The 25,176-nt window shown below is 38.5% G+C and overlaps 1 protein-coding gene across 2 annotated transcripts in view; it reads right to left on the bottom strand.

Moving 5' to 3' along the window:
• The window catches only part of lmx1bb (LIM homeobox transcription factor 1, beta b), a 65,369-nt gene that overhangs the window by 19,986 nt on the left and 20,207 nt on the right, over positions 1-25,176 (bottom strand). The gene's annotated exons all lie outside the window — the stretch shown is intronic.

Here is a 25,176-nt window from a genome sequence, read left to right as displayed (position 1 = left end):
CACAAATTACTGATTTATTAAAGTTTTTTCTTCTAAGCTTGTCACAAATATTATATTTACATATATATATATATAATTACAATAATAGTATTCACACAATATAAATAAGGTCAAAAGTGGAAAACAATGATCAAAAACATACATTTACACAGAAACTGACCACTGACCACAACTTTCTTTATGTTTTAGCTCAACTTTCATAGAATGGAACACACAGGATTGTGGGAAGGATACATCTATGAGAAATTCTATCAGATGAAGGTATATGTCAGAAGACAGGAAGTGAAACTAACATTGGATTCGGACATGTCTTGATGCCTTACTACCTTGCTTTCGTCCTCCGAAGGCAGCATTTTTCAGCTTTTGGACGCAGCCAACATGCAAATGTTTGTGGAACAGCTTTTACTTTGATCATACTTTAAATGCTGTCTATGTAGGCAGCATACTAGGTTTACTAAGTGGCACACTATTCAAAGAAAAAAGCAGTCTGACCACATAGTTTAGTACTTGCATGATAACGTGTGGTGCAAAAGTTTCGGGTCGGTAAGAGTTTTTAATATTGTATCCCTATGCTCACCAAGGCTGCAATTATTTGATAAAAAATACAGTAAAACTGTAATATTGTGAAATGTAATTTATTCCTGTGATGCAAAGCTGAATTTTTCAGCATCATTACTCCAGTCTTCAGTGTCACATGATCCTTCAGAAATCATTATAATATGCTGATTTGGTGTTAGAAAATATTTCTTATTATTATCAAAATTTAAAACAGTTGTGCTGCTTAACATTTTTGTGGAAACTGTAAAACATTTTTTTTTAGGATTATTTGATGAATAGAAAGTTCAAAAGAACAGCATTTATTTGAAATAATCTTTTGTAACTTTGTCTTTACTGTCACTTTTAGTATGTAAGATTAAATTAATGGAATAAAAAAAAAAAATTGAGTTTTTCTTTTATCTCACAATTTTGACTTGTTTGCAATTGCAAGTTTATAAGTCAAAATTTTGACTTTTTTATTGCAGTTCCAATTTATATTTTCACAACTCAAACCACTAAAGTCAGAATTATAATAATTATAATTTACAAATGATTTGATAATTATAAACAAGTTGTAAACTTTAAAAAGCGCTATATAAATGAAGATGACTTAACGGAATTGTGAGATATAATGTCCGAATTGTGAGATATGAACTTGCAATTGAGGGGGAAAGGTAAGAATTGTGAGACAAACAGTCGCAAGTACCCTTTTAACCTATTTATTTCATGGCAGAAACAAGCTTCCAAACATTTCATGTGTTCTTGCTAAATAAAGTATTCATTGGAAAAATCAGAGAGAAGGATGAGTGTGGAAAGATGGCCACACTGATATGAAAAGGATATGTGAGCGTTGGAGGTTGAGTACACAGCTAAGCCTGGGCATCAGGCAGACAGGTACACAGTGTGTGTTTGGACAGCTGTAGATCTCAAGTGAGCATGCTCAATGCAGAACCACATCTCCTGTGTACAAACAGACAGTGCTGCTTCTCACAAAACATGAAAGAAAAGAGGGACTGAGTGTGCGCGAGCACGAGGAAACTTATGCAAGAACTGACCTGAGTCAGATTTACAATAAGTCAAATAGTCAAAAGAGTTTTACAATATTACAATATTAGATGATCAAACAGCATTTATATCCTTTCTAGAAAGTAAAGAAAGATTAAACAAGCCTAAGGTTGTTAACTGGTTTATTTTGATGGTTTTAGAGGGACACTAGCCTGGTTACTGGTCTAGTTCACCCAAAAATGAAAATTAGCCCAAGATTTACTCACCCTCAAGCCATCCTAGGTGTATATGACATTCTTCTTTCAGACAAATACATTCAGAGTTATATTAAAAAAAGTCCTGGCTCTTCCAAGCTTTATAATGGCAGTGAATGGCCGTTTCTGATCTATCCATCATAAAAGTAATCCATACGGCTCCGGGGGGTTAATAAAGGCCTTCTGAAGCGAAGGGATGCGTTTGAAAAATATCCATATTTAAAACTTTATAAAGTAAAATAACTAGCTTCCAGCCAAACGAACATACCACGTAAGTCTAAAGTGCAACTTATGTGAGTAATGCGACGTACTGCTGATATTTACGCTACGCCTTGACGTACTACGCTACTTCCGACGTCACAAGTTGCGTAAGTTGCGTTTTAGGTGTAAGTAGACTGCGTATGGCCGTTTGACCGGAAGCTAGAATTTTACTTTGTAACGTGATAAATATGAATATTTTTCTTGCACAAACTCATCACTTCGCTTCAGAAGGCCTTTATTAACCCCCGGAGAAGTCTGGATCACTTTTATGATGGATAGATGCACTTTTATGAATTTCAAAATAGAAACAGTCATTCAAAGCCAGGACATTAACTCCGATTGTATTCGTCTGAAAGAAGAATGTCATTTACACCTAGGATAACTTGAGGGTGAGTAAATCATGGGCTAATTTTCATTTTTGGGTGAACTATCCCTTTAAATGGTATAAGCTGGTCTCTTAACCCAATAGAGCTGATGTTTAGCTAATTTAACTGGCTGGATTCTCAGCCTGGACATCTAAAAACGTGCTCCTGTAAAAACCATCAATACAGACCAACCTAATGAGCTTGGCTAGGCTGGGAGACCATCCTAAACAACTTATGACCAGATTTTAAGAGGTCTCTTTCAGCATGGAAAAGAAGAGATTCATAGATATAAAGATCAGTGAATTTCCCCCCTTTTAGCATCTCCCAGACCCTTTGTCATTGTGCTACAGCGTGTTCCCTTGTAAAGGAGGCAGAAGGGCGTGAGTTACGGGCAGAGCTCTGCAGACTGCTCTGCTTCTCATCACAGTGTTCTGCTCTGTAACTCTAGCCTGCAGTAATGCTCATCTCCTCTCTGGCCCCGTTGGAGACCTGACATCTTTACAGCACATGCACTGCAAATGAGAGAGCATCTGAAAGAGAGAGAAAGGGGGGAAGCGAGGACTCTTGATTCAACTCTGTATTTGAAAAAGTATATGGGTAAAAAAAAGCACTCAATGAGGGGAAAAAATGGAAGGAACAAAAGAAAAATGACAGAGGAAAGAGATTTTGTAAAGCAAACAGACAAAGGACTCCCTGTAAAGTTTTCTGTACCTATTTAATAATGCTAATAACTCAGTGGTTCACCCTTCCAAGCCACTTTAAATGAGGTCTAACAGGCCTTCTTGCTGTGCAGGCCACTGCAGACAATCTGCTTATAGTGGGACTAATAACTCTCAGATGGCATAACGTATGCTATGAGCCATAACTTCCTATAGATAGCCTATAATGAAAGGAATATTGGTCAGACCAAATCCTCGGCATTAGCGCCAGTCCCTGGTGGATGCCTTTAGATGAGGAGCATGGACAATGATTGACCACCATTTAATTATGACACTTAAAGACTGGACATAAGGTGAAATATTATTTTTTTTAAATATTAATAATAACATTATTAAATATTATATAATCAAAAGTCAAATTGGAATATATATAATATTTATTAATGTTTTTGAAAGGAGTCTTATGCTCACCGAGCCTGCATTCATTTGATCAAAAATACAGAAAAATCAGTAATACCATGAAATAGTATTACACTTTAAAATAATGGTTTTCAATTGTAACATACTTTAAAATATAATTTATTTCTGTAACGCAAATCTGATTTTTCATTAGCCATTACTCCTGTCTTCAGTGCCACATGATCCTTCAAAAATCCTAAAAATACTTTTATTCAGCAAGGATGTGTTAAATTTATAAAAAGTGATCAATGTGGCAATGTGACATATATATATTTTTTTTTTTCAATGTGATTTTATATACGTCCATCTAATATTATTTACTACTATATTTGTAGTTAACTTAAACTACATTAAATTCAATGAAATATATGAATAATATATAAATAAATATATTATACATAAACATACATTTAAATACATCCAACATCTAACAAAAATGCATTCTGGCATTCATATGTTTTATAAAAAATGTATCATGGGGTATATCAAAGTACCACTTTATATCACCAATGGTATGATGCACAGCTCTGAAATACTGATCTAGCATACTGTTCCCATCCGTTCCAGAGACGCACTTGAGAAGGAAAACAAAGAGTCGGAATTCTTCAGCGCTGAAGTGGTTAAAAAGCAACATTTGGAGTAGAAGGCTTCATAATTACTATTGACCCTGGAGGGCCTTCTTCTGAGAAATAAAACAAACAGTAATATAAGGTGTTCTGAAGCGAGGGCTCTGCAAATATGCAAAGGCAGGATTCGGTGGAGAACGTCACGCGTTGGCTCCTTTTCAGGGCAGCCTAATCTGTGGGCCTACACAATATTAAGATGGCTTTGGAGCCACTTGTGACCCAGCTGTTCACTAATGAAAAATTCCTTAGCTCCATACAGAGGCTGGAGAAGCTTGTCTGCTAACTCACCCCAACCCCCTACTCTTCCATGGAGAACCATGCCCTGTCCATCTTGAGGAGTTTACCCGGAATGAATAAATAGTGGATTACCAAAAGCAGAGTCTGGAAAGATGCTTGTGTGCGTATGTGTGTCCTCCCCTCCCTTCTCTCCGACCCCCTAACTCCCCAAAAAAGTGAAAAAGAAGGAGTGTTTACCTTGGTTTTAATTAGCAGGAATGACCCTGTCATTATTTGGATGCTAGCACACTGAGGTGGGGGGTCTGTTTACGTGACATAGACTTAGTTTAAGCTGGAAATCAAGAGAATGCGTGGTGACAAGGGCTTAGTCGACGTGGAGATGAACCCGGACTCTTTTGTTTGCACTGTCACTTATTTCTTTATTCCTATAGATTTCTTCTCCTGTTTCAAATGGGGGAAATTCTCCACACCCACTAAGTCAACTGGGACTGTGAAAAAGAATATCACTGTTTATTTCTTTATTATGCCCACTTTTTAATTAAAAACACTTTCAGTTGGTAAACTGGTCATGCTGATTGGAAAATTATCCACTGTTTTAATAAAGACATAGTTCACCGAAAAACAAAACAAAACATTCTCTTCATGTTCCCACCTTCATGTCATTTGAAACCTTTATGACATTCATTCATAAAAAAAAAGATATTTCAAGAAAGTTGACTGTTTTTGTCAAGTCAAAGGTTGTTGTTTTTCGATCCTATTGGCTATCATTGTATGGACAAAAACACTTTATTTCTCAAAATGTACAGAAAGAAGAAAGAAAGTCACACAGGTTTGGAAGCACATGACGGTAAGTAAATTACAACAGAATTTTCATTTTTGGGTGAAACACTGAAATCAAGCTTCACACGGTTTCTTCTGTGATTTAAGATTGCACTTATCCAATGTGACAAGGAAAAATCATTGATAGGCTTATCTTCAGTTTTGTCTTTTACAACTGACATTCAATAGGAATAATACAATCTTAATGTAACTGTAATATTACATGTGCTTTTACAATCTTGTATAGGACTGTAAGGATAAAGAATAAAAAGAGAAAGAATATGTGACCGTAAAAGTCAATTTAGTCCCTCTTCCCTATTCTTCAACTCTATAATGATACTTAGCGAGATATATTTCAGCGGACTTGACAAGAGCATTCCAAACTTGTGTACCCCCTTCCCTGGCTGTCTTGTCACTGTCTGGCTGAGATGTGGCGAATGCACATTTAATAGACCTGTTTAAAGTCGGTAGCTAGCTGTGAAACGGCAGGCTCTGCAGAGTTATAAAGTCAACAGCTGCTCTCTTGACCCCATGAAAAGCTGCTGAAGAGGCCCATGTCAGTTCACGGGGCAGTGGAAGAGATAGGAGCCGTGGAAAAATGCACGATTTACTGACAGATCGCCACTGGATGATTTTGTAAGGATAATCTCTACTGTGTTCTGAAGGTGCACTAGCAAGGTTTTTAAGGTTTTAACCATTTTGTCACAAGCACTGCTAACAAAAGTGCTTAAACTAGCCTGACCTGGTTTGCTGGTGACAAGTCAAGATTACCCTGGCTAAAAAAAACCCTGCTCAAATCAGTCTAATCTGATTTGCTGGTTTGAGAGGTGAAATATTATAAATTAATAACTTTAAATTTGTAAACTGGTCATGCAGATGAAATATTATCTGCATAAATATCCATCTGCATCTGCATTTAAAAAAATTACATTGAAAAATTTGTCATGATTTTTCATGGTTTGTTATTGCAACTTTTTTTTCTTTTGGTCAAGTCAACTTAGATAATTAATGTGGTTCAGATAACATAATATTTTGAGTTTCTATCTATTAAACCAATCTCCTTCATTGTATCAACTCAAATTTTTAATTTCAATGAACTCAAACTTTTAAGGCAACCAGGTAACTTACTTTTTTAAGTCAAACCAACAATATTTTTTTAATTACATTTTAAAATATATTAAAATAGTAAACAGTTAATGTAATTTGTAATAATATTTCAAGTCTGGGAAACCAGCTAAAACATCTTAAACCATTAAACCACCTAAAACTAAGTTATTTCAGAATGGTTGTTGTATTGTGGCCATTTAGGTTCGGGTTGGTTAGCAGTTCATTACTGTCACATTCATATTGTACATTTACAATGTACTCTGCCATTCATATTGTACTTAACAGCTCCGTAGCTAATACAACGACGTTGTAAATGTTGCCCTGGCTTCTATAGCTCAACAAAAGAGGCCAAAATGCCTCGAGAACTTAACCTGAGAGTAACACTCTTAGGTTAGAGATTGTTTTGTACAGAGCCTTGTTGCCATGGCATCACTGGCAGGCTCACTAACATTAAAGCCACCAGTGATGAATGAGGAAAAGAAGCTCGGTGTGCGAGAAAGAGCCGGGAGGGTATAGTCAGCGCAAGGAGAGCACACATCCTCCATGATGGATATGTTAGTAGTTGCGGGCACATATTAACCAAGGCAGTGTCTGGGCGGCTGATGGCTAAAAGTACATGCTAAGACCAGCTGCTACAGGGGAGTAGAGGGCAAAGTTCATGAAGGGATCCTAGTCTTGGTGCATTGCTGCGTTTCACTATGGGAACGCAGGTCTGATGGAAATTTGGTGGTGGAAGAAAAATCGGTTTCTGCTGGTAAAGAATGCTACATTTGAGGGGGAAGTGCTTGAGAAAATGAAAAACAAACAAGGATTTTTTTTTTTTTTTGACAGGATGTTTCAGGACCCAAAGGCTGGAGGATTACCAGCCAGATTAGCATAGATAAACTATATTTGAATTTGTGCTCAGCAGGCCCCTTCAAAAAGCTCAATTCCAGATTAGGAGGTGTTATGCTGAAAAGCGTCTTTCATTGTGGGTCCGAGTTACACTAGCCAAACAAATATGTCTGCAGTGTGTGGGGCTGGCATGAAATGTGTAGATGTCGCCATGGCAACGATGGCAAAACTGGGAGCGCATGCAGCGGAGTGAAGAGCGATGGTGGAATGCGGGAAAAAGACACACAAACACACACAAGAGACAATCCGAGACCACCAATGAACAAAGGATGTTTTCCTCTCTTGCTTTTGTTGCATTTTGATGATTTTCTTTGCTGTTCTTCTGACTTATATGATAAACATATACTTGTATTGTAGAGGAGGACCCTGGCTATAGTTGTCACATGGAGATAATGTCACAATGGCTATATCCCAGTAAATATAAGGTGTTGAGTCAAAAATGTAAAAACATTATAAAACCAATATATGTGGCATTTATATAAAAAAAAGACAATATTTTTGCATGCTATCTTTTGTAAAAAAAAATTTCTGCTTGGTGAATTGTTTTACCATTTAAATTGAACTGGAAAGTCTTATAATAGGCAGGTTCCCAATGTGACAACTTACCCCACATATAGTGTGACAACCACGGTTGCCAGGTTTGTGTAACAAAACCAGCACAATTGTTCTTCAAAACCCACCCAATCATGGCCAAAACTAGCCCAAATCTCAATAAAAATCACGTTCTTTGGAGGGCAAAATTGCGGCAAGTAAAAATGATGACAACATTCCTTGCGATTGTGTTCCATTTTGTATGTGATAATGTTGGAAATGTATGGATAATGGCTACTTTGTAGCCATGACTTTAAGGCATGTGTCTATACTATATAATAATAATAAATAAATAATAATAATATAAATTAACTTTCAAAAATAAACCTACCCTGAGCAAAAGTATTCAGACTCTGAGACCCAAAAAAGTGGAATGAAATATGAAAAGAATGAATTATTTATGGCTACTTAAAGGGATAGTTCACTTTAAAATGAAAATTCTGTCATCATATACTCACCCTCATGTTGTTTCAAACCTGTATGAATTTCTTTCTTCTGCTGAACAGAAAGGAAGATATTTAGAAGAATGTCAGTAACCAGACAGTTTCTGGGTCCCATTGACTTCCATAGTATATTTTTTTCCTACTATGGAAGTCAATGGGACCCAGAAACTGCCTGGTTACTGACATTCTTCTAAATATCTTCCTTTCTGTTCAGCAGAAGAAAGAAATTCATACAGGTTTGAAACAACATGAGGGTGAGTATATGATGACAGAATTTTCATTTTAAAGTGAACTAACCCTTTAAGTCTTATTATTTTCATGAAAATAAATTTGAGATTTAGTGCTTAAAAATAATCAGCGCTGCATGTTTTTAAAAGTGAGAGAAATGTTCACAGGGTCTGCTCTGGATACTTTTGTGAAGGACTGTATCTGTAAAACAGCAGGTGTGTGTGATAGAAGGCATCCAACAATTGTTTCGACTGGCCAGAATAATGTCCAGAAAGGAGGAGTCAGTCTCTCCTCTGCTCTCTCTGCCCTGAGTCTGGGCCAGTTGGAGAGGCTCCAGGCGTGACGGGGAGCTGGCTGGGTTTGAAAGCCCATCCTCGAGCTGCAGAGGACAGGGTCAGATGTGGAGATGCCCCTGAACTCCTCTGGTATGTGAGGGAGAAAGCAGGAAGAGCACAGTGGTAAAGGATCCACCTGGACGCAGAGCAAGGCAAGAGGCAACGGCAGGTCTTCACGCTGAAAGATCCTCATGCATTAACTCTGCCATAACATTCTGATAATGATACCGTAGCAGCTATAGTAAATGATTATGTAAAGTCTCTTTCCTCTCAAACAGAAAAAAAAAACAGTAATGTCACCATATTCAATTCATCTGAAATCAAGCAGAACAATACTTCTGAAGGCCGTCATGCATGACCTTTTGTTTGAAAAGAGCCAGGCCTTCAGATCTTTGTTAAAGAAATTCCACATGGCTGGCACAGGCAGGATGAAATGAAATCCCCTGCTGGCACAGACTGGCGCTGGTGCGTGGGCACCGGGCTATCACATGTCCCATGGGACAAGGCACGTGCCAAACCGACAGACTTCCCCTCCAATCAGCCACTTACTAAAGGATCTCCATTTCAGCCCACAAAGCCACTCTGAACACACACATACTCTCGCACACAAATTCGCATACACAGATGGAGTTGGCCGCAGCTGACTGAATTACAGTTACAAATGCAATTGGAGAAGACTTTCCAGTTTGATTCAGAAAGAATTTCCCTGGTAGTAAACTCACTCCTCATGCTCTGCTATTCTATATACTGTGTGTTCTGATGCAGTGGTAAATGGTTGTATTTTTAACGACACCAGAGTTTTTAGAAACTAACACTGATAATATCATTTTGATAATAAATTAATAAAATACCTTAAACAGCAAACAAATTGCTTAGCCGGAATATTATAAGATAAAACGCTGTTTATAAAGTTTATATTTAACCAATAAATGTCTGATGCAAAAATTCTATATTATTTTGTCAAAAAATAAATAAATAACAAAAATCTAGACACCACAACATTGCAGTAATTGCATAATCAGAATGAAAATGGATATTTCTTATGAGTTTTGATCAAGATTACAGTGTTATTAAAATTATTAGTAGCTTCGCTTTAGGTCAGCATTAGATGATGAAAAAGTAATCTAATTGTTAAAAACAGAGAAAATGAAAATGAAGTTAAATATCCAATATCGACTAATTCCGCTACAAAAAACAAAAACTCTAATATCAGACAATAACAATCCAGAACCGATATATTGTGCAACCCTAATGAAATATTGTGATTTGAACAAAATAAATGACAACAAAAGCAACATCGTGATTGTCTGTTGTTCGTCACTAATAAACTGTTGACCAAAATTTTATTTAACATCATTTAATCAAAATAAACTTTATGAAACACTAACGTTCCCTTATCTGATTGCCACTGATTATAACATTTCAAACCCAGTCAAATTCCTCAGCTCCCTGATCCTACGCGAGATCATTGCATCATTGCGGCAACAAAACAACAACACACTGGTTCAGATGAGTTCATATCAAAAAATTCTTTTCATCTTAGAGGTGGTAGAGCACCGAACCCAACACATCGTAACGTCTAGACATTACACCATAAATACTAAAGCAGAAAAACAACAGGCCAAAAAGAACAATAAATTAATTGTATAAAACCTTGCTTGCTTAAACACGTCCAGTGTATCTGATCTGGAGGGATGCTTTATCTCTATCATCGCAACGGGGATTTCACCCGTACCATCTAACGTTACTATTCTAGTCTTCTCATCCCTGTGTGTTCAACTATGTATTTTGCCTCAAGTGATCTGGCAGTGAATGTGACAGGAAACCCTCCATTTCCAAAGTGCACTGTTTAACTGAATGTGGGAATTTCTATCTCAGCCCTTATATAACAGTGCTGAGATTCAGTAATATATCGCTGAACTGAAATAACAATTACAAGTCCAAAAGACCTGACAATGTATGACGGACACATGTTGATCCGCGCACAGCTGAGTTCTGTCCCGCCAGCTGTCTGAAGCACAGCTCATGCAAGCCCACAGGAGGGGCGGCTCCGTCAACTCCCTACACGGTGCGAATCCTCGTGTTCATCAGATATGCCGTCTCTTTATATTGTTACACACAGACAACACACTCCCTTTAACAAATGCCTGGTGGCGGAGGGAGTGTATGCGTATTCATGAGCCAATTGGACACCCTTTGACTTTGGGAGTGTGCGTGGTGTATTCATGGGCTGATTTTACACAGTCTTGGCCTGTTTTGTTCATTTCGGCGTGGGCCATTGTTTACTCACATAGCCTGTCGAAAAGCAGCTGCTTCTATAGTGCGAAGGCAGCACTTTATGCCACATAGTGACTAATGGCTGGCAGTGAGAATGATTGGCAAGCACAAACACACAGCAAGGCTTCAGGGATAAGAAGAATCAATGACATAAGAGTGTGCACGATGAATAAAAGGAAACACTTTTTAAAATCCTAGAAATATATATTTTTTTGTTTTTATATATGTTTCATAGATTAATGTTTCAACAGCTGAAATGGCACGTGATTATCAAGTGAAAACTAACACATTTTCCTTACACACTGAATACACATATTAAACATTATTTTCTAAAAAGGCTTTTAAATAAAAATGTAAAGTTAAAAAGTATATTTTACACATATCATGAAATATTAATTCATAAATATCAGAAAATTACATTGATATTGACTCAGATAAGTATGGAGGCTTGTTCCCGCCATGGGAAAAAATAAAAATAAAAAAGACAAATTTTTTATCTCGCAATTATGAGTTTATATCTCTCAGTTCTGACTTTATATTTGGGCGTTTATACACAATTCTGAGAAAATATGCCAAAATTTAAGGTATTTAAACTCTGCAAGTATGTAAAAATTGCGAGAAGTAAAGTCAGTCTAAATCTCGCAATTCTGACTTTTTTATTTTAAATTTTGTTTATTTCCAGGCATAAACAAGCTTACATAAGGGTCTGCAGGGATCCTCTATATGACATAATTTTGTGGGGTTTTTTATTGCATTAATTGGGTTTTTTGCAGTAAAAAAAATAAAAAAAATATTCTAAAATAATAAAGTGGGAAAAAAAAATAAAAAATCAAAATTAATGAAACATTTTAATCATAGAAGACATGTATTTGAATTTTATTTATTTTTTTGTATAAATTAACATTTAGGATAAAATTAGGATAAATTATTATCATTGACTCACAAACAATAACAGAAAGTGGCAAATCCAAAAAAAAGAAATACAGCAGCATGCATAGTGTTTGAATGGAACTAGCGAACACCAGCAAGTCAAAAAGTCAGACGTGTGATTGATTCTACTAACATGTCCCACCAACCCTGGGCTGGTCTCTGGTGTCCCTCGACCCCACTGTGGCTCTTCGGTACCCAATGACCCGAGGGCTGTCATCAACCTCCAACCCTTGTCGAATGACAGCGCCTCCGGGCCCCGTCCAAACCCCCGACCCCTCTCCCCTTCCTCCAGGTGTCTGTCAGTGGGGTCCCCTGCTCCGTGACAGTGCCGTCACCCGTCCTATGAAAGCCCTCCCCCTGTGCAGTGTCTCCCCGGCCCTCAGGCCAGCCTTTGATATGACCTGCCTCGGTGTCATTGTGTGAGGGCCGCTTGAATAAGCCTATTATTTCAACTCAATTTAGTGTGAGTAAACTCTGAATGATGAGGCTATCCCTCACACGCTCATTCTTACCCTCTACCCCTCCTCTCTCGCTCTCTCAGGCTGACCGTAGCGCTATAATACACACAGACGACAAATCGCCTCTCTTATACCCTCTCTCTATCATTCTCTTCACAGTCTCACTCTCGGATTCAAGCCCAGAGTGGAGGACAAGTGCCAAGAAGACAAGTGAGGAGGCAAGACTATAATTACCGGTAAACAATAAAAAAAATAATAAGGATACACTGAATTTTTTTTTTGTGTGGCAACAATTTTAAATCAGAAATTCCTAGTAAATTTCACAAACAATTACAAAGAAAATGTGTGTGAGTGTGAGAGTAAAACAAAGCAAAATCAGTGTAATTGGTCATTCAAGGTATAGTTCGCCCAAAAATAAAAATGATGTCATTATTAATCACCCTCATGTTGTTTCAAAACATGTAGGACTCTCTTTCATCTGTGGAACACAAAAGATGTTGCGAAGAATGTTTAACAGTATTTCTGTCCAAACAATGAAAGTCAGTGGAGTCCAAAACAACATTGAACCCCGTTGACTTTCACTGGACAAAAACAACATTTTTCAAAATATCTTCTTTTGTGTTTCACAAAGGAAAGACATTCATACAGGTTTTAAAAACCACATGATGTTGAGTAAATGATGACAGAATTTAAATTTTTGGTTTATCTATCTCTTTTAAGGGATAGATTATTTATAGAAGAGAAAGTCCAAAATCTTGATAGTAAACAATTACAAATTCTGTTTCAACCTGTTCAGTTTGCCACTTAACCTGCCCAATTTACCTCAGCATAAAAACACAAACCCCTGAACTGTGATAAACATGAGGCACAAATCCTAAAAGCATAAATGTGCTGTCTGATTCATTTTATAAGAAAAAAGTTCCCATTTAAAGAGTGTTAAAGAGCCTTTATTTGCAAAAGGCTGCAGTTGTATGTCTTAATTACAGTGAATTAGAGGCTCGCTTTAAGTGGCGGCCGTTTGTACTGTAAGTCTATGGGGTGTGTGTGTGTGTGTGTAGTAACATGATTACCGGCTATGTGCTTTATCTTGGGCCGAAAGAGGCTGACACAGTGCTAGAAACTAATGTGATAAACGCCAACGCTATCAGGGCTCCACTCACGGATCTTAAAGCTAACTGTTTATGACAAGCTAATAACGTGGCATGCAAAAGTCAGGCCCGTAAATTGGTTAGTTAGGAGCATGATGGATGAGGGCTAGCCTAACCTTATTTCCAATAGTGCCGCTTGATTTCCAGACCTGCGGATAATGAATTTGATTTAATTAGCCTGTCCCTCATCTAATTAAGAAGGTAAAAAATCTGACCCCGATTGTAGTCGCAGCACACTCTGCAAAACCAACATAACACATACTCTTTCTGGCAAGAGAAAGTTTTGAATGACTGTACAGGCCAGACATATTTCTATCTGATGATTGGCAGTATCTGAACCCTTGGGCAAAAATTCTCTCTTTTGCTTGACTGCACTGTTTATTTCATTAGGCACACATAATGGCAGGGGACTTTTCTTTGGTGGTTCTCATGCTGGTAAAAGTGAGCTATATTTTTAAAGACATTTCTTGAGAAGATCTGACACAATATCCAGTGCAGGCATTTTTTTTTCTTTTAAGCTTCCAAGCCATCCTGATGCTGTGTTTTACAGATGAAAATTAGCATTAAATCAAGGTTATGCCCTATTAGTATAATAGTAGCCTGTGCAAAGCATCAATACAGTAGTGCCAAATACAAATTCAGCACCATGAGCAATTTACAGAAGTTCATTTTTCCTGAAAGTTCAGGATCCAGACCACAGAAAAAGTTACAATAACTTACAATTATTTAAAATGTAATCATTATTTCGTTTTTCATTTTGATATTTTAAAAAAAAATATTAACTGTAAAAAGATTAACATGGCATTAACTCTATTAACTGTACGCAGCACAGTTTTTACTTACTGTATGAACTGGTTCTTTTCAATTAATAATAATAAAAAAATAAAAAAACGTACCACTCCTTCCAGTGATCATTTCAATATTGATTATTTGGACATATGTGCTGTGACATGGAGAAAATCAGTAATGCCACTTACAGCAGTGAAAAATGCACTTGTATTGCAACTGAGAAATTAATTTGGTTCCTAAATGTTTATTTTAGGAGCCAGTAGATCATCTTGATCATCAGTGGATCATCCTCACCTGGTCATCTTTTTTAGTCTGAAGCCCTGTAATAAGTGATTGATTTCAACAAACGACTAGTAGCTAAACGAACAATCAATCAATCTTCAATTCTATGACAAACACTTAAGCTGACAATGATTGATGGGTTCCATGACTATAGGAACTGTGGAGACCTGCCGTTTTACCTGGCTGTCCCCTCCCCGCTCTTGTGAAATGATTTATTTTCAGTTTATTCACTTGGAGTCATGCTGAACCCCTCAAACTGTTTTTGCGTTCTCCACTATTGTACATGAATTCATAGTTCCATTCAAACACTATGCATGCTGCTGTATTTCTTTGTTTGATTTACTTTCTGTTATTGTTTGTGAGTCAACTAACCCTCATCAAATGTCATGACATTCTGACACTGGAGGTCCACAGTAGAAAAAAATACATAGTCTTTTGGTCTTTACCTGAAGTTAGCTCTGCAGCTTTGTAAATCTAATTACCTCCAATGCACACTTCAGTTTATCTCTTTGCAGGTCATTATCTAAATTGACGACATATCATTAGAGTACTCGGTTGTGAAATGCCCCTTTGTGTGAATGTTGCACGCGTGTCGATGTGTACTTGTGAGTGTGTTTACGTTTTCTCTTTCTCCTAATAGGGCCCAAAGGGAGGGTGTAGTTTGGTAATTAATCCTCTGTAGGCCATATAGGAATGGCTTCGTAACTGTTTTAAAGACTGCAAGCATAGAGCTGAACACGGCCTTTATGCAGTGAATGCAAACGCCGCTATCATGAGACACAGAATAGCCTCTTGTTGCCTGACTTGTGAGAAGCATTCATTAAGCGGTATTCTGAGGGAAAGCAGCTCAGACTTTAGTCGGTACACTCATTACATTAGAAAATGTTCAAGAGAAAGACATGACTGATGCTCAGGGTTTTTTATAGTGGAAGATAAAGCAGCTGAATGACTGAGCAATCTTCTGTTTTAGCTATTTCAATCAAATTAGCATTAAATATTTAAATCTTTGCCAATTAAAAAAAGTTTTATACATGAAGAAAAAAAAAAAAACATAAAAAATGAGATGAAGACCCCAGCTCTTTAATTCTATACGAGCTGTGTCCCAATTCAGAGGCTGCATCCTTCGAAAGCTGCATTCCAAGACTGAATGCGTCATACCGACGCAACCAAGGCTGTCCCAATACGAAGGCTCCTTCAAATGCATCTTTCATTTCCCAGGCCATGAATGATACAACAGATGGATCCTTCACGGCCCAGACTATCAGAAGATTCATTGAGCGCTGGTAATGATAGGATTTGTTTTTGAGAGTACGTCAGCTGACATAGTTGCAAGATGACGAAAGTAATCCTCAGTAGGCAAGAGAGTCCCATTAAACAACGCCCAGTCCTTCGAAGGATGCAGCCTCTTAATTGGGACACACCTATGGAGTGGGTCGCCCCGTCATGGGTGCTGCCATTTTGGCAACACATGAATTTCACATGGCATCTACTAAATTTAACATAAACCATAAAAACAGAGCAAACGATTTGGAATAAATGCAGGGCATCAAGTGCTGAGCATTAACACAAAATAGTCACAGCTGTTGCACCACAAAACAAGTGGAAAGCATCTAATAAACTTCATACATCCAAACCAATAGGTGTCAGTATGGAGCACAAAACCAGTGCTACTTTTGGGACGATACAAGCCAGCTTGACACAAGCAAAAACGTACTAAGTGCATCATTAAATTACACATAATAAGCGAACTGTAAACTGTACATAAATCAATCTATATTTTGTACAGTTTACAGTTCCTCAGTGATTAAACAGTGATTGATCCAGGGTTTTTGTATATCATTCGACTCAGTGATACTAAAATAACTGCATGATAGTTTCATATTTTGCTAAATGAACCAGTGAGATAAAATCTGTAACTAGTGGGGAAATAATGCATTTGAAATGAAATGCTTAGCCTCATTTAAAAAAAAAGAATTACATTTACCCTGAAACCCAACACAGCTCAGTTGAAATGTGATAAATGGAAATACACCATAAACACTCCAACACAACGGCAATATCACAAATCAAATCTGAAATGGACAAAATACCAGAAATCCATACATATAATAATTCAGAGAATAAATCAAAAAACCTGAAACATCTGATCGCTACCCAGCATCGTTTTTCTTTTCTTTTTTTTTTTTAATACAAACCCTGGATATGGGAGTGAAATTATTGCTGTCCTCTGAGCCAACTGGCCCAAATGACTCAGTATATCATGTAGAGAGATAAAGGCTTCATGTCAGTCCCGATCTTAAAAACAAAACCACTATGGTGTTGGCGCTCCGCAGCATTCCCACTTTGAGGTTGTTTTCGCTCTTTGCCTTATGTAACCCCATGCCAAGCAACCCTACGGGAACTACGGCATGAACTACAGCTACTGCTGTTACAATAAGATCAGGCCTGGCTGGGATTTGTACACGTCATTCAGGAATTTCGTAGTGATCCTTGTCCTGAGACATTAGATTAAATTTCACTGAAGGAACGTTTGCGAAAGGGCCTCGTGTACCGTTTTTTGTGAGGGACACGCACGGACGGATTGTCGCCACCGGTGTGTTTATTGGTAACATAATCACAAGGGCGAAGCGTGGAAGGGGGAGCGGCCTCGTGTCCACAGAGAGGTCCGTGGGCAATAACACTCTCGTCTGACAGATAGACAGCTAGATTAGAAGGAGTGACAGGCAAACAGACAGAGATCAAGCCGTATTCCCCTTGCCCGTCATCCGGCTATGCTTTTCTTAGGTCAGTAAAGCTAATTTAATTCCATTGGTCCTCCTCCAAAAGGCAAGTGCCACTCAGGAGAAGCGACGAAGGTGAGAGTGGGAAGGATGAAGAGAGAGAGAGAGAGAGAGAGAGAGAGAGAGAGAGAGAGAGAGAGAGAGAGAGAGAGAGGGCACTGAATAATTATGAATCAAGGGAGCTTAACCTTCTGGGGAGTTAATTTGAAGAGTGGCAGTGATGGGTAGTTTGAGTGTGTGTGTGAAAGAGAGAGAGAGAGAGAGAGAGAGAGAGAGAGAGAGAGAGAGAGAGAGCTTATTTCCCATGGGTGTCCCTATAGCCTTTTGTGTGAGTATGAAGAGATCAGAGCGCACAGCAATATTATGTCTGTTAGCAACCATATGACGAGCTGACCCCGGCAACCTGCCCTGGCGACCGCACCTGCCATCATCATGGCTAATTTGTTAAACAAATCAATAGCGCTCTATTGGCCCGTTCACACCCGCCCCCGTCTCTTCCCAGCCTGATTTCATCCCTCTGTTCAGGCCAGTATCGAGTGCCAGTCAGTCTGTCAAGAGCAATCCACAGGTTCAGTTTCATGCAGATACAAAACAACATTTGGCTAGCCGTAACTTATTTAAAGCAAATCGTTCTAGCATTTTCAAATATCATATTTACACACAACAAAACCTGAAGGCAAAATATGCCTCCAGAAAATTCTCGCAAAGCAAATCAGATTAAAACAAAAGATCGGATATTTATAATTAGAGACGACTGAACTGGTGCTGATTGGAGCTGGTAAATAATAGCTGTAAAAACATAACGGTAGATTTACAGGATACTTCTGGCTACTAATTGCAGTGCTTTCACTGCAATTTACATCTACATTTTTTTCACAATTAAATGACAACCGCAAATGGAAATGACTGATCGTGAAACACTGATTAACTGTGACTAATTGACATAGTGATGACTTCAAACCAAACTATTTAAGCAACACTTTTTTTTTTTTTTTTTTACTAACAGTAGTTAATTTTCACAGTAAATGACCTGGCAGACATTAATTTCACAGAATACATATATTTGCTATATTTACATTAGCTATTAATGCTGCCATCAAGGTTTTCAAACACCAATGCACACTGACTAAGCACTTCTGGTAACGAAGACCTATGTTTGCTAGAAAAGAGATTAAAATATTGCCTATATCCATCACTGGTTCTGAGTTTATTTCGTGATAAATGTTCTAAATGTAAAGAAGGATAATCATTTTGCAAACTGGCTTTTCATAACCTAATAATAATAATAAAGTCAAAATTAATTTATTTTCAACATCTTTGTGGCCCTAAAACATTTGCCGCTATCCAAAAAAAAAAAAAAAAAAAATCATGATTACATCCCCGTCAGCCCAGGTCTAGCGACACATCTGGTGCTACACCTCAGTCAGAGCGGATAAATCAGAATGTATTTCTTTTCTCTTTTTTTTCCACCACACTCTGTCCCGCAAATTCAATCACATTCCTCTGATCTGCCACAAAGATCGAATTAGGGCAGAAAGTCGCTTTGGGGAGCGAAGGAGGGATAGAGCTGAACAGAAAGGCGGAGATGAGGAGAAAAGAGGGGGAGAAGGATGAGACGAGACAGATGGGAAAGCAGAAAGAGAGAAAGAAAGTACTAGAACTGAAAGCAAGAGAAAAGAGAGATACAGAGGAACAAAGTGATAAAACAAGGCAACTTCAGCACTGGTTAGCCCACCTTATGACTCGACCACAGCTCTGGGCTTTGACATTACTGAAACGAGTCGGAGAGTTTTCCTGGTTTATTGTGACGACTTGGCTCGGCAGCGCCGCTGGGCTCCAGCACGTCTCACGGTGGTGCTGTGCGGGCTGAGACAGGGGCAGGAGGGAGCGGAGGCCCTGCTGAGAGACACTCTAGCAGTCTGGTCAGGGCCCTGTGGCAGCCCACATCTGCTTCCAGTTTGGCACAAACCGGCTAAAAAGAGGGCCCGCTCTGCCAAGGGGAATCACAGGCCTTTGATTGTGCAGCTCTTTTGACTTAGTCTAATTGTCATCTCCCATTATACAGTCAAAAGGTGCAAAGACAGAGCAGCATGATGGGGAGGCAGCAATGTTTTCAAAGTCTTGGGATGGATGGATGGATAGATCCTCTTACCCTACAAAGTTACACCAAATACTGCAAGAGACAAGACAGAAAAACTCTTCGCTGGCTTATTTGTTCTAGAACATATATTCATCAAAAGCAAAACATTCAATTAATTAACAAGGGCGTGAGAATTAGTGGAAGAGCCACATAAATTGTGAAAGACATCACTGAATGAATTATATTGGGAGTGGTGAAGTTTCATACCAGTAGCAATTGCTGGAATGACTGACAATCAAAACAATATGTTTACAGTATTTAAATGACACTCTGGCTCGTCATAAAGACTTATTTTGACAAGATGTGTATTCTCATGCATAAATGATGCACTATGTGCGTTTACATTGGTTTTTAAGTATTTAAGTATGCAAGAACCATTTCCCGACAGCCAAGAGAAAAATCAGCTGATGCAGCCAATCACCACTTAATGTCTGAACAGACTTTGTCTATTAGTCCAGAGCTTCTCATATTTTTATGTTGTTCCACAAAAACCATGTAGAACTGTTACCGTATTCCTTCACAGTCAATTTTAACCACATTCCCAAGAGCATCATGCTACAATGAATCACTGTCACCAACATCTGATATCATTTTTGAATTATTTGCCATTGGAAGAGACAATGGTATGAAGATATACAGTAAGAGTCGAAAATGGATTAGAAAAGGAAGAGTCTCTGGCTCCACATGAGACCTCCTTTGTTTTGGCACCCATGGCTCTGCGGTTTCTCCTTACTCTTCTTAAACTCTTAATTTATTATGCTGTAATTGCAATACAAAGAAGCCACATTAAGTGGAGCACTTCTGAAAAGCCTTCTCAGGTGTTCGCAAAGACTACGTGCTCAGTGCTTAATGAGTCCAAAGGTTGGCTCTTACCTCAAGGTGTTAAAATAACCATCAACAGAGAAGCCTTCAATTACAGCCGGGTAATCCCTCCAGCGATGGCAGGTATGTATCAGGTGAGAACAGGTTAAGTTGCACACGCACACACACACACACACACACACACACACACACACACACACACACACACACACACACACACACATACACACACACACATGGCTGACAGGCTAGGGTGTTGCCCTTCTTTGAAGTGTAGCCAGTTTGTTTGAGAAACACACTTGAGCTGCTGTGACGTGCCCGAGAGATCACCCCACAGATGATATGTCCCTTGTCTGCACCACCTTGACATCCTGGGAATCTTACACACATGCGCACACACACACACACACACACACACACACACACAAACACACACACACACACACACACACATATATATATATACAAACACACACACACACACACACACACACACACACACGTTGTGTTTCCATGTTTAATGGGGACTTTCCATTGATATGATGATTTTTATACCTTACAAACTGTATATGTTCTATCATCTACCCATCACAGAAAACTTTCTGCATTTTTACATTTTCAAAAAAAAACATTTGTTTTCCTCAAGGGGACCAAAACATGCTAATTAAGGCTAATTAAGGCTAATTTAATAGCTAGCATTTCATGTATCCTAAAAGCATTTTTTTGCACTTTTGCATAACTATTGCAGGACATTTCCAATCAAGCAGCAATTTTCTTTCCACATAACACCTCATTTTTAATATTAATCGATTCACTGACACTGCTGTTGCTAAAACTTCATTAGACAAAATTGTTGGTTGTGGTGAAAATGACATGATCACTGAGAGAAAATCTATATGTTTTAAGTGTATATATATATATATATATATATATATATATATATATATATATACACTAATTATATTTATCATTATATAATCTGTTAGTTACAATAAAAATCAACCCCATGAATATCAACATCCAGTGCCCACAGTTGAAGAAACACCCAATTATGCTTATCCATCCCTGGCATTCTCAGTCATAGTTGACAGGAACTATTGCTCTAATCTCTTTTCAGGTTGGTTGCAAAGAGCACATTTCTTTTTTCCCCTCTCTCTGCCTCTCTGTTTGTCAAGCGTGCCATCAGATTAGCCTGCGCTCTGGTTTCAGTGCTAATTGTGCTCGTCCACTTAAAAAGCTGACAGACTCTCGAGTGTGGAAAATCGCAGGCCTTGGGTGGCTTACCGCTCATCCATCATCAGCAAATAGATCCCTCACAAGAGCTGCACACCATCACCATTAGCACGCGGCACACCATCACTATTAACCTGCAGTGTGCTCCCCATCAGCTAGCGCTCAAACACGTCCAGCGTGGCTTGCGTACGAGACATAGATGTGAAGATTTATGCATGTTTAAGAATAAAAACGAACAAATGAACTGGTAAAAATGTTAACGTTGAGAATGTTTGGAGATTTCAAGCTGAAGTAACCTTGTTTTCATGCAAATCCTAACTGTAGACGTTCAGTGGCATGAATAATTCCCTCCTTTATTTTAACGGTATCTTTAGAAAAGAAAAAAGAAAAATAGCATTTTTTTTCTTCATGGTATTCCAATCAATAATTTCTTTATTTTCCTTATGTGATGTTTTCACCATTTTATCTGTGTTGCTATACATCCTAGCGGAGGCTTAGCTTCCTGTTTCTTACTCTGAAATACAATACAACTGTAATTTCATATTTCACAATGACAGAAAACCACGGCAAGGATTTTTAATTAAAAACCGAATGAGTGAAATGAAAGTGGGAGGAGAGACAATAAAAGCAGGAATGTGCACATCCGCGGACAGATTCCCAACGTTTAGGTTTTTTTATTTTTATTTAAGACCCATGCCTGTGCGCTAACAGCATTAATGACATTATAAAGAATTATGAGCAGAAATCGAATTTGCTTCGCCACTTGAGCGCCACTAAAATGCCAAACAATAAACTACCAGATTGCAAATTAGATCAGTAAAAATATCAAACACATTGCGGTGGTGGGGGAGAGAGCGAAAAGGAAGAGGGAGGGGAAAAAAAAAATCCATAATTGTGTTTAGCGTCTGGACCCCAGGGAGCACAGACACTAAAGATCATCAGGGCCCGGCGTGCGAGCCTGCTATTGACAGTGTGCTAAAAATCGACAGGCTAACTAAATAAACACTGCAGGCTCCATTAAATATTCAACAGCTGAGATTTGACTAAATCGGTTGTTTCGCTTCTGTGCGTCCCCCTTGGAATCGCTACTCTCTCCTGTTTTGCCTCTCCTTCTCGCTCTCTCTCCCCATCTCTCGCACTCTCAACTCATCACCCCGTCTTTTTTCTTTCCCTGACTCTTGACAGCAATAAATGATGTGGAGCCTGAGGGCCTGACTCCAAGGGGAGAGAGCCGAGGCCTCAGCCTGCTCAGAAAAAGCAATAGAGGAGAAACAGCCAATGACCAATGCTCATCACGCCAGCACTGAGGCGAAGATCAGTGACATTAAATAAAGGCTCCGAACACCTCCCGCTACCAAGATGGAGGACCTGTCATGGGCGCACACATCCACAAAATCTACCCAGCATGCACTCTGTGCAGGCAAGACTGGATGGATGCACACCGTCAAAGAAACCGGGAACCATTTTGGCAACGCAGATGTTTATGATGGCTGCCATACAAGGTCTTATATTCAGGTTAAACAAATAGATTTGTTAACCGTTTGAGAGAACGTGTTTGATCACACCAGCAGTAGCTGGTTGGGTTCAAAGTGTGTGAACGGAATGGAGTGATTGCAATTTTCTGTGATCACTCCAGTTTTAGCTCCCTTCCAGGTTTTCTCACTCGCTGAATAGAGTACTACTCTGAGTTCACTCAAACTCACTCTAAATTTGGGCTCAGTTACAACCAAATCATAAAGTTCTTTCAACGTATTTTACATAATACATGCACCTGAGTACAAAGGAGTGAAATCGTGTTTGTGCAATTTCTGTACAGTTACGATGGATGGATCATTAGTATGAATCATTTTGAAAACCGTGAAATTTTGAAGAAAGACTAAAATAGTATATTCTGGTAAAATGTATTCCAATAATCTTTATTTGCAACTTAAATATTTTGACAACTGACATATATTTATGCTCCACTATATATCCACTATTTCCATCTTTCTTTTATTTGTACTTCTGTAAACAATATGGGTAGCCTAAGGTTTAGCTTGTGGTTGTACATTTTTTGAAAAACCCAACGATTTCGCCATCTCGCACAAATTATGACTTTTAATGTGACTAGGTTGACTAAATCTATTAACACTGTGACATGGTGAATTCTTGTGTAAATGTTATTGCATTATGGGCTATTAACCTGCTATGCTCATGATAGAGTGGTATTAGAGCGAGAGAGTACACAGACAGTCACATACTCTGGTTGAGAACTAATACATCAGAATTTCAATGAAGCCACGTGATCTCAATTGACATTCAAGGGCAGCAACATTGCACCAAGACAGACCACTTGAAGACCATCACCTCGCATACGTTATAATCATATCAGCATCCTGACACTGATGCTCCAACTCGATCTCCTGTCCCTCTCCTAAGTTAACATCCTAGCATTCAACTGCTGCCCACAGCATTATATCTCTGTATATTTCTAGGGGAATACATCAGGACAGTTGACGGCCTGAGCCGAACCCGTTAATCTGAACTGAAAACCAAACTCCTCCAGGTTTCTCCTCCTCTGTCTGTGCTCATCTGCTCCCGCGAGAGTGGAGAAGCACTTATGCAAATGAGCAGTGACAGCATTATTGTGGAAGGAATATCAATGGAGTAATTACAGCACAGCCAGCACTCCTTTCCCCACCACCCCTGCCCGACTTCATCTCGCAGCCCAGCTATGGCTCTCCCCGAGGGGGGAGGAGGAGACAGCAGCCACACTCTCTGGATCCAGAGCTAATAATCGAGGCACAGGTACAGGCACTGAGGGAGTCAGCCCGGGGGTCCTGAGACACAGACGTGGCTAAACGTGGCCCGAGGTCCCAGAGAGTGATCACAACACCAGTCTAATGATTAATGTGCAGTGAGCTGTGTTTAAAAGCTCGAAATAGGAAATTGCGTATGTGTTTCTCTCCATGTGTATGTAAATCTATGTATTCTTGAGTGGATTGAGGTGGTGAGTTTTGAAGGCACTTGCACTACTGAAGGATGTCAAGTCACAATTGTAAACACAATTGTTAACTTTGTAATTGCAAACATTAGTTAGTGTAAGGCATTTCATATCTGTTGAGGTCATCTATAGGGATATATGATGTCGATATCATTGATTATTTAAGTTTTTTTTTTAACTCATTGATATCGCTTTTTTTTTTGCAGATTACCAATGCCCACTAAAAGTTCATATTTAACACTAATAAATTAATACAACTGTTAAGTGTAATCTTTAGAAAATCTCAAAATTAATGTCCATTTTTTATACAGTAATTTATAATGCATTGATGCATAAATGGCCTTTTAGCATTTAAAATTATTACATTTTAAAAAAAGAATGTAACTTTTAGCAGATATACTCATTTATAATAATATATAAATTCTCTTCAATATAAAAAGAGTCCAAAAATATCAGTGACTCATCTTGCACTTACCAACGTTTCCAAATTTGTGTCCAATAAATTGTAGCATGT

The sequence above is a fragment of the Abramis brama genome (genome assembly GCF_963993115.1).
Source record: "Abramis brama genome assembly, chromosome: 16".
In the NCBI taxonomy this organism is placed as follows: domain Eukaryota; kingdom Metazoa; phylum Chordata; class Actinopteri; order Cypriniformes; family Leuciscidae; genus Abramis; species Abramis brama.
This window is presented reverse-complemented; position numbering and strand designations above follow the sequence as displayed.